The following is a 10,711-nucleotide window of genomic DNA, read 5'->3' on the forward strand; positions in this document are numbered from 1 at the left end:
TCCAATGAGGAAGTCCGGAATCTCAAGTGGGAGTTCTGCGTTTTTATGGCCCTTTGTTTCTAAGCATGGTATTTCGCATATGTAATTCGCTTGGGTGTTGATGCACAAATTAGTAAAGATTCTTAGAACATCAATATGTTGCATAGGTATCAACCTATAATATACACGCTTGTTTCGATCATAAGAAGGCGAATTCATAGATACTAGACAAGGTAGGATTACATATAGTGAAAGGATGACAGGAGTGCGTTTCGATTATAAACCTGCATCACAGTATACAATTTCAAAGACAAAATACATGATGACAATAATATACCCAATGACCTGAAGGATCATGTGTGTTCATTCAAAGAAAGGTTTTCCTATGAATCAATTAGTAGAAAAGTCAATTTCTACTCTGCCTTTCCTATGGGGACAATGAGTGGGTTATTCTACTCACATTCCTGGGGGGGTCATAAAACCAGTGATATCATGATTAGTTGTCATGGTGACCAGGGGGCCTGGTGTTTTGCAGAAATCCTGGCATCCAGTTTATTGAGTGAGGGGACTGTGACGATTTGTTAATCTAATGAATAATTGATTTGTTAAATCAAATAAAAATTAGTGTGTCAGATTGGTCGAGACGCTACACAGTATACACATATATTATGTAAACAATAACTTTTATTTTGGATGCGATTAATCACGATTAATCGTTTGACAGCACTAATATATATAAATATATATTACATATATATATAAAGGTTATGAGTAGGGATTATGAGTGAATATATTTTTTGCTAAAAGTAAGTGTATGTGCTCATGAAGTTTCAATTCAATTCTTCCTATAAGATTTTACAGCACAGCTGAAGCGCTTCTTTAGCACCAAAATACGCTGCCACGCATTCGGAAATGAAGGAATAGGACTTTTATCATCAGTTAACATCATTCAACAAACTCTCCAGTACAAGGTAAGGGTAGTGCTGGTGTGCAACAGTGACTTTAGACATTTGATAAAGATTTGCTTGCACTCGGTTTTGCAATTCTTATTTCTCACATTAGGTTTTGTAATGTTTAGAGGATGATTCCTATAGAGTTCAGTGTTCATTTTTACAATGGCTTTGTTAATTCTAAACACATGCTGACTGTTTTCTATAGCTGTGTTTTTATCTAGCTGCTATACAAGCCTGTGGCCATGCAGTAAGCCGTGGATTGTCATGCCTCATTTTGGATATGGTCCTGCAGCAAGCTGTACTTTAGAAGTGGTTTGCCGTTTCTTACCCCTAGTCAGCTTTTGCCGCTACAGCACAGACCATCGCTTCATATGCAAGTGCAGAAGGGTTGCAAGCTGCACCCTGGCAGCGCCTTTCAGCATCATTTCAAATCCAATGGTCTGCCTCCAGTTCTAGTGACTTACTGCAGAGAGACTAGTTTGTCATTAAGGATGATTTATGTCTGGTATGTAATAGAGAAGTTTTGGGTGAAGTGGTTGTATAGCGCTGTGGGGTGCTGCTAGACTCTGGGTTTGGCTTGGAGATGAGCTTGGCAGGGAGTAGCAACCATTAGAACTATAAAGGGCATGACTCCCACTTGTGGAAATTACTAAATTGACCCCCTCTACATTTTAGGACATATAGTCATTATATTTTAGAAGGTTTTATTTCTCTTGAGTGCAGCCCAAAAAGTAATAATAATAATAATAATAGCTTACATTTTATGAAAAATATGAGTGGTGTTTGTCAGTACAAAACTCACTGCTGCAGTTACTAGCGTGGTTGCTAGGATGTTCCTTTGCAGTTTCTAAGATGTTCTCAAGACTTCTCTACTACTCCCAGACGTGGAGGGCAAAGCGAGAGGGGTTTGGCTGTTTTAATTTTCTCGCTGAGACTCCACTGCTTTCCTCTTGTTCGTTCTGAGTCCCTCTCTCTCTCTCTGGCTCAGCTCCCAGCCTTTGATTCTTGTCTGTATTTCTCAGGTTTTGCACGTCCTCAGCACTGTGGAGCGGCTCCAGTCTTCTCTTGCTGAAAACAATGCCTTCACACGGGCTTCTTGCTTTTAGGGTTTGCCCATCGACTATAATTGAGCCGTTCACAACCAGTTCTCTTCTGATGTTCAGATCCTGCACAACAACAAACCTTTGTGAGACTAATCATGGAAGGTAAACAGATTGTGAAGTCACTGACAGATTGAAGCATTTGATGTTCAGTACTGTTGACGAGTGAGACGTCTCTTGAAGGAAGTGAACTCCCCTAGCTCTTTGGGACAGGATTAAAATTTCCAGAGATTTGTAGAGTGAAATTGACCGAGACTGAAGTCGAGAGGTGTTGATAGTGGTCATTAAGCAGAGAAGTAGAGGACTGAGAATATTATGTATTGATTCAAAGCATATGAACCCAAAGTCCCTCATCCACTCACTCGATTGATGTAATGTTCTATTAAATTAAAGGTCACAGGTCACACACAGTATTTCTTCATAGCTTTGTTTTCACAAAGCAAGTCTCTTGTTCTGAAGGACTGGCCAATACTTTGAACATTTCCAATAATATTTTTGTGATTATTTTGATAGCATTTTAACATTAAACAACATCCTGAATATCATAGTGATATTAATGCACTTCTTATTTGCACATTTAAGACCATGTAGTTAGACTAGTTTTATTTGCATTTGAGGTTAATTCATTTGATTCATTTTTGTGAATCAATACAAACTGTCCATTTTAAGGATCAATTCAAAAGTCTGATTCATTAAGCATCATACTCTGAACTTTTATTGCTACATTGGTAATTTTTTACAATATCACAAAGTATAAAATAATTATAAAATATTTAATCTTACTGGCAACAATGGCTATTTGGATTTTAGAACTAATATATAAATATTTATTGAGTAGAATTTCATTTAAAAAACTATAGCTTTATTTTAGCTCTATAGCTCTAGAAATATTTGTTTTGTCAACAAATATTTATGTATACCACTCAAATTTAAATCTTTTTATTATACTTGAATTTGGCAATTACAGTCCACACATGAATCATGATTGTTTGGTACAGCTGAGCTTCTATTCCAGATGTTTCTAAGCCTGTGCTTGACATTCATCTCATTTCAGTCCATGAGGAGTTAGTCTCTCTCACACAGCGGGATCATTTACCTCATGAGACACATTTTGTGATGTGAACACATGCACCTGACTTACTGAACAGAAACACCAGAGCTTGCATCATAATGTCAGATGTTTAGTTATGAGCATGTCCAGATGGGATATGCAGGCATTTCTGCATTTCTCTGGAGTGGATTGTTAAACGGAGCACATGCAGAGTACTGCAGTCTTATTGATAGCTGAAAGCATGAAAAATCAATGTCAAATGAAAACCAAAAAACAAATCTCAGTATGATATGTTTGACCACGTTTTAACACTCTAATCAACTAGACACTTTTGAACTGAAATGAGGTTGTTCCACAAGGGTTCTTTTGTTAATTCTTCATTTTTTTTAGTACATTTGATGAAGACTTGATGAAGCACACTTTATCTCCAAAGACAAGCGCTTGCTGATTGAGAGGACATGCAAAGAGAAGTTAAGCACACTGAGGGTGTTACACTTCTGAACATCACATTCACGCTATAGGCTCATTTGTTCTGGTGAAGTGTTTCCATCCAACATAGGCCAAAAAGCTTGTGTATCTGGGTATTCCCTGTCAGATGGTGGTGTATGATTACTCATCATGATCACTCATGATTTATGTGCTCCTCTTCCCACTCAATTCTCAGCGCTGCAGGCATAGATACAGTTGGGAAAACAAACAGCAACACCCAAGCTAGTTGAGATGGAGTAATCAAGACAGTATGGAAAATATGTAAACAGCAGGCCAAGTGAATAACAGCGTGAGCCATTAGTCCCTGGAGGAAGAGCAGAAGAGGAGAAGAGAAACAAATGATATGTTTTATTAGAAACAGACTGTATCATGACATTGGCACTGCCATGAGAGATATTAATATGTATTATGAGTTACTATGTAGGGTGGAGTTCAGTCGGGTGTGTATCTGGACAATATACTGTTATTGTACAAACTTGGGTAAGGGGATTTTTAAAAACGTATTTAAAAAAATCCCTGTCTGACTGGAACTCTATCTATCTATCTATCTATCTATCTATCTATCTATCTATCTATCTATCTATCTATCTATCTATCTATCTATCTATCTGTCTGTCTGTCTGTCTGTCTGTCTGTCTGTCTGTCTGTCTGTCTGTCTGTCTGTCTGTCTGTCTGTTAGGGCTCCACGAATATGAAAAAAAAATCATAATTGTCAATTATTCCCTTGAAATTGTGATTATTAATTACGATCATCACAATTTACATTGAATGATATTTAGAATAGCTTTATACCATTGTTTGAAGCAACTGCATGCCATATTTTTATATGAAAATAAACAAGCTGAAAAACCTTTATTGCTTTTCTATAGCATTATGCCTCAAATTTCAGCTGTACATCGGATGGGTTTCTTCTTTAAATAAAAAGTAAAACGATGCATGGTATTATAATGTTATACTAAAACTAAAATTAAAACAATAGTAAAAACCCTTAAAGGGTTAGTTCACCTAAAAATGAAAATTAGCCCATAAATTACCCACCCTCAAGTCATCCTAGGAATATATGGCTTTCTTCTTTCAGACGAATCCAGTCGGAGTTATATAAAAAATTGTCTTTGATCTTTCAAGCTGTTTCATGGCACTCAGCGGGTGTTGCATGCATCAGTCCAGAAGCACTTAATTAAAATGCGCCCATCCATAAAAAAAAAGTTTCTCACATGGCTCCGGGGGGTGAACAAAGGCCTCCTGTAGCGAATCGATGCGTTTTTGTAAGAAAAATATCCATATTCAAAACGTAATAATCACTTTAATGTAGCTTGCGCCAGCAGTTGTACACAGAAGCAGTTCCGGGGGAATGATGTATGAGTTCAGCGTTGCGCATGCGCTGGTGAGTCTCGTGAAAACCAACGTTTGTTAACAGGAGCAAAGGAAGCAAAGTTTCCTTACTTTAGCAAAGGAAAATCAGTCTCCTCTTGGCTTATATTGAAATCCTCTGACATTCTTCTTTACAAATCCTCATTTTGTACTTCTAATAAGTGACCGTTGTTTTGCTTTGATCTCTCCCCTGCGCTTCCACGTTCGTCACTTCTGAGCGGCGCATGCGCAACGCTGAACTCATACATCATTCCCCCGGAACTGCTTCCTTGTACAACAGTTAGCGCAAGCTACATTAAAGTGATTATTACATTTTTAATATGGATATTTTTCTTATAAAAACGCATCGATTCGCTACAGAAGGCCTTTGTTCACTCCCCGGAGCCATGTGAGACATTTTTTTTTATGGATGGGCGCTTTTTATTTAACTGCTTTTGAACTGATGCATGCAATCTCATGAGTGCCATGAAACAGCTTGAAAGATCAAAGACAATTTTTTATATAACTTTGACTGGATTAGTCTGAAAGAAGACACATCTTAAGCGCGCAGAATAATGTAAGTGGACTTTTTTTTTTTTGTAATTGCACCTTTGAACGATTATGTAATTGTGGCATCCATAATTGTAATAACGATTAGAAATTTGATTAACTGTGCAGCCCTATATCTATTCATTTGTTGTTCCATCCATCCATCATAAGGTCTATATCTTTTAAACATAAATGCTTTTTAAAAATGATGCTAAAAGTCTTTTGTTAAATAATAACCACACGCAGCTAAAAGCTTGTCGTCTGTTTTGGTGTTTTGAATTTTGAAGCTGAATGTTTGTCTATGAGGAGTCACTCCAAATGTTTCATTTATTTGATTATGCGTTTTTATCAGCCAGTCTCTTGTTTGCATACGGAAGGCAATAAAGTGTGAACGTGTGTGAGAACAAGATCTCACAGAATCATCAAAGTGTGGCTTCACTGCAGCTGGACACCCTACAGCTGTGATCACACTGCAGAGCATTCAGACCTTCAGGATTATAGCATGTCAGCTTTGAGGTATGTGTTAGAAGCCTTTTAAACGGGTTCTTCAGTAACAAGATGCAGCAAGCTGGTAGTATTTCGAGATAATGGAGAGTGTTTATTTAATACCATACAACCAAAGCCAGTCAAATTAGTTTAGATGATTCCCATGCAATGTCTGCATAGAACAATGCTGGTGAACCATGAGATGTGAAGGCATCATGCACAAGCATTTCTATTAGGGGTAAAGTAGTATTAATGGGAGACAGTGATGTTATTTGGCTAGTCTAGCCATGTTTTCAACATGCTTCTCTTTGTTTTGCCTGTTCTGGGTTCTGCTGAAATTATCATTCTCACCAACTTTCTCACACAATCAGTGATTGTAAAAAAATACAATAATATTGTGGAATATTATTACAATTTAAAATAACTGTTTTTTTGTTTTAATATGTTTTAAAGTGATTTTTTTCCTGTGATGCAAAGCTGAATTTTCAGCATCATTACTCCAGTCTTCAGTGTCACATGGCCATTTAGAAATCATTCTAACATTTGCTGCTTAAGAAACATTTTTTTATCATTATCAATTTTGAAAACAGTTGTGCTGCTAAATGTATTTGTGAAAACAGTGATTTTTTGTTTGCTTGTTTGTTTGTCAGGATTTGATGATGAATTGAAAGTTCAAAAGAACAGCATTTTTGTAACATTATAAATGTCTGTACTGTCACTTATGATCAATTGAATTTGTCCTTGCTGGAAAAAAAAGCTCATTTTAGCCATTAGAAAGGAACCATATGACTGGCATGTGAACAATTATAAAGCCAGCCAATCAGATTATAGCTTTTCAGACATATTAAGAAACTGCTTTCCAGGTTTGTTTGTGCGACATGCATCAGATGGTCACTGTGCAGATGTCTGAGGTTGGACTGACCACATGCTAATCCCAGAGACTTCCTGCCAGCTCAGAGCGCTTTTTACTAAACCTAAAAATCAGCAGTCATGCATCAGGATTTTTCTCTTGTAGTGCCACAGCACTAAAGTTCCTGTCTGTGCTCCAACCCAGAACATTCTCCCTTACTGTAACTGTTGATTATTTCCATTGCTTGGCATTCGTTGGCTCGTCTGTGTCTGTAGGAACTCGATATGTGGACATAGTCATCACTTCGCCAGAGTGTGTGAGTTTGCATGTATTTTGGTGAATGTATGTCTGTACGTTCTGTTAATTCGAGCAGTGTTGGGTTCCTGCGGTGAGCCTGACTGTGAGTAGACTTGATATCGTTGACCTCATTGAATTGGTCATAAAAAAGTCATAAAAACAATTCCATTCCATGTATGGAGTCATTGTACGGTCGGTTTCACATTACATGTGCAGTTTGTGCACCAACAATGCATTAATCGGGTGATTCACCCAAAAATGAATAATTATTTATAGGTTCCAAACCTCTATGACTTAGTTTCTTCTGTGCAACACAAAAGAAACTAAATGGGGTCAACATAGCATTGGAGTCCTTTGACTTTCATTGTACGCTATAAAAACAAATGTTTTGGCGCAACAAAAAAAACTTTGTTTTTAAGTCACGACAACTTCTAATAAAATTAGGTTCAACCAATAATTTGTAGAATTTCAACATAGTGGACTGGTGGTCCTGGAACCAATTCATCTGGTCTATTTAAGTCAAAATGAACAGCTAGCATAGCACATGCCAAACGTAACTTATTTTGCATATACTCTAACTTTAATGAACAAGTGAGATATTAGTGCAGTCATGGCCCACAACCTAACCTAACTACCCTTCACAAAAACCTTAACGTTAAATGTCAAACATAATGGCATTTAACTCTAACAGGTCTTTCATTTTACTGAAAAACTAAAGAAATAACACATTTCACTTTAAAATTACAATTATTGTTAAATTATTTAAATTAGTATGTCAACAGAAATAATCAAAATCATGTTTCCAACTTAAAAAGGTTTAATTAAATCAATCGATTGGAATTTTTAACCTTTTATTTTATTTATTTAAGTTGTGGTAATGGGTCCCCTAAATTTCTTCTTAGAGTATGCAGCAACAATAATAATAATAATAATAATAATAATAATAATAGTAATAGTAATAACAACAATAACAATAATAATAATTGTAGTAATAATAATAATAATTGTAATAATAAGAAGAATTATCAAAATTATTTCTTTAAGTTACTACATATTATTATTATTATTATTATTATTATTATTATTATTATCAACATAAATAATCAGAGTAATCCTTTCAACTAAAAAGTTTTAATTAAATTAATTTTTTTGCATTTATTTAAATTCTGGTAATAGGTCTTCTGAATTTCTTTAAAAATAATAATAATAAAAAATATTATTATTATTATTATATATATCTTATGTGTTGCACAGGAGAAACTAAGTTATACGGGTTGAGGAAAGGATGACAGAATTTTTATTTTTGGGTGAACTGTGCCTTTAAATACAAGCACATTTGATTAATCACAGCAGCCACAACTTCATACACTTCTTAAAAAGTGCCGACTCAGATTATATCGTCAGTTGACATCTTCAGCTTATGTGAGGATTGGTAGTGATGTTCTATCATTACCACCCGCAGCTTAAAGAGAGCTTCAGGAATTCACAGTTTGTTGAATGTGCACTCCATATGTGAGTATGAACACCGCGGTGGGCTGCCTTTTCATGCACCTGATTCTCTATAGGGCTCTGATTGGCCCCTGCGTGTTCCAGCAGGATGTTCCTCCTCAGAATCACGGAAATGTTCTCCCGTAGCGCGCTGACTAGAGGAATGGTTCTTGTTTTGGGACCTCTTGGGCTCTCATGCCGCTCTAGACCTGGCATTTATTTCCCCTTACACTAGCTGCAGACATTAAACACCATCCTGAGTGTTACTTATAGCCATAACGATGCTTATTACAGGAACCACCAAGAGGATCATTAAAGATAATAAAATCCAGGACACAGGATATATGTCAGACTAATAACCTGCCAGCATCTAATAGAGGATTTTTTTAAGACGGGTCTGCATTCTTTGTTTGTGTTTCTGTTGTTGTTTCTAAGCAAAGATGCATTCGTGATTTTTAAGCTAATTCTCCTGTTTCGACTGTTTTACTGAAGTCAGTGATCTCTTTCATATCCAAAATTCTGATAATTTTTTAATTAGGCATTAGAAATGTACACTGTAAAAAAAATTCCGTAAAATTTATGGTAAAAAAACGGCAGCTGTGGTTGCCGGAATTTTACCGTAAAAAATATGTTAGCAACGTTTTAGGTTTTACGGTTTCAACTTAAATTTACAGTTAAATACCGTAATTTCATTAACTGATATAATATTAATATACCAGCCTATTGAAGTACTGAAATCTGTTTTGTACCTTTGTAATACACTGATAACCACTAAATGCAGGTGGTGATGAGAAAGTCACATGATGAACTAAAGCCCATCACAAGCAGCTTTTAAATAATAACATATATAGAAGGTGCACAGTGTCATTCACACAAACACTAAACACCATCATGGTAACACACATGAAACTGAACTAACATCCCTAATATACAAAACTGATAAGAAAAAACGAAGAAGAAACATAGTTATGTCAACAAAAAAAAACATCACATTTGAAATGTAACGCAGGGAATTCTGGGAATGTCAATTTACGGTTATTCACTGTAAATTATACAGTCTTTTTCACTTCCAAAAACGGTAAATTTAATGTCCAAAAAAATTAATGTCCAATACATGTAATGTCCAATACAGTTTTTCACTGTATACAGTAGTGGAATTTACCGTTAACCATTTAACAGGATTTTACTGTAGCATTTTTACAGTCTTTTACTGTTAAATTCACGGTAATTTTTTACAGTGTACGTACACATTCAACCTCCAACGATATCCCGGTTCTTGGCTCATTTGAACCGGATCATTGAGTCAGTTATTGACTCAAGAACAGCTGTTCAGTCGATTTCGCGAATGTGAATTTGTGAACCGATTCAGTTGGAAAGAATCGGATCATTCATGAATCGCTATCATCTCTTAGAGTGGGTGGCAATTTCTTCAGTCTGTAATAACGAGGAATACATTTATGAAATGTAGTGTAGTAAAAAGCATGCTTTGAAATGTAATGAAGAAAACATTTCCCAAAATAAAAATAAAAATACTAATACTCAGAATTATATAGTTTGGTAGTAGTTCACCACAAAGGTGCCTAGCATTGTATTTTTGAGTAATACATTGACAGAAGGTCTCACAATCAAGGAAAGTCCACATCAAGTACTGCATTTGGGACAAGGCCAAAATTGAGCTTGATGGGATAGTTGTGCTTTCCCTCTGCTCTTCTCCTCCTCTTTCGTCAGGCTTGTCATTAATGCTGGATTCTGCGTCCCACATCATACCAACATCTGGTAAGGGACGCTCTGAACAGACATCTCACTTTGAAGCTGACGTCTTCTGTATAATTATTTTGTTGCCCCCAAACAAAACAGCTCATATTGTCCAATAGGATACTGCGCTCCAAAAAGACCTTCAATTGTTAGCTGCATGCAAACCATCATCAGAAATGATGATTAGATGGCACGATTACACAACTTCACGCCCAAACAAATGATTGTCTGTATTTTTAGGAGCATAAAGAGCTGTATTTTTCCGAATCAACATGGAGCATCAGCAAGTTGTTTCCACAATAATTATTAGGACAGGGAATGAAAAATTAGTAATAACATATAATAAAATTTTTATTATATATAT

The sequence above is a fragment of the Sinocyclocheilus grahami genome, unplaced genomic scaffold (genome assembly GCF_001515645.1).
Source record: "Sinocyclocheilus grahami isolate Dianchi unplaced genomic scaffold, SAMN03320097.WGS_v1.1 scaffold1591.1, whole genome shotgun sequence".
NCBI classification, from domain to species: Eukaryota; Metazoa; Chordata; class Actinopteri; order Cypriniformes; family Cyprinidae; genus Sinocyclocheilus; species Sinocyclocheilus grahami.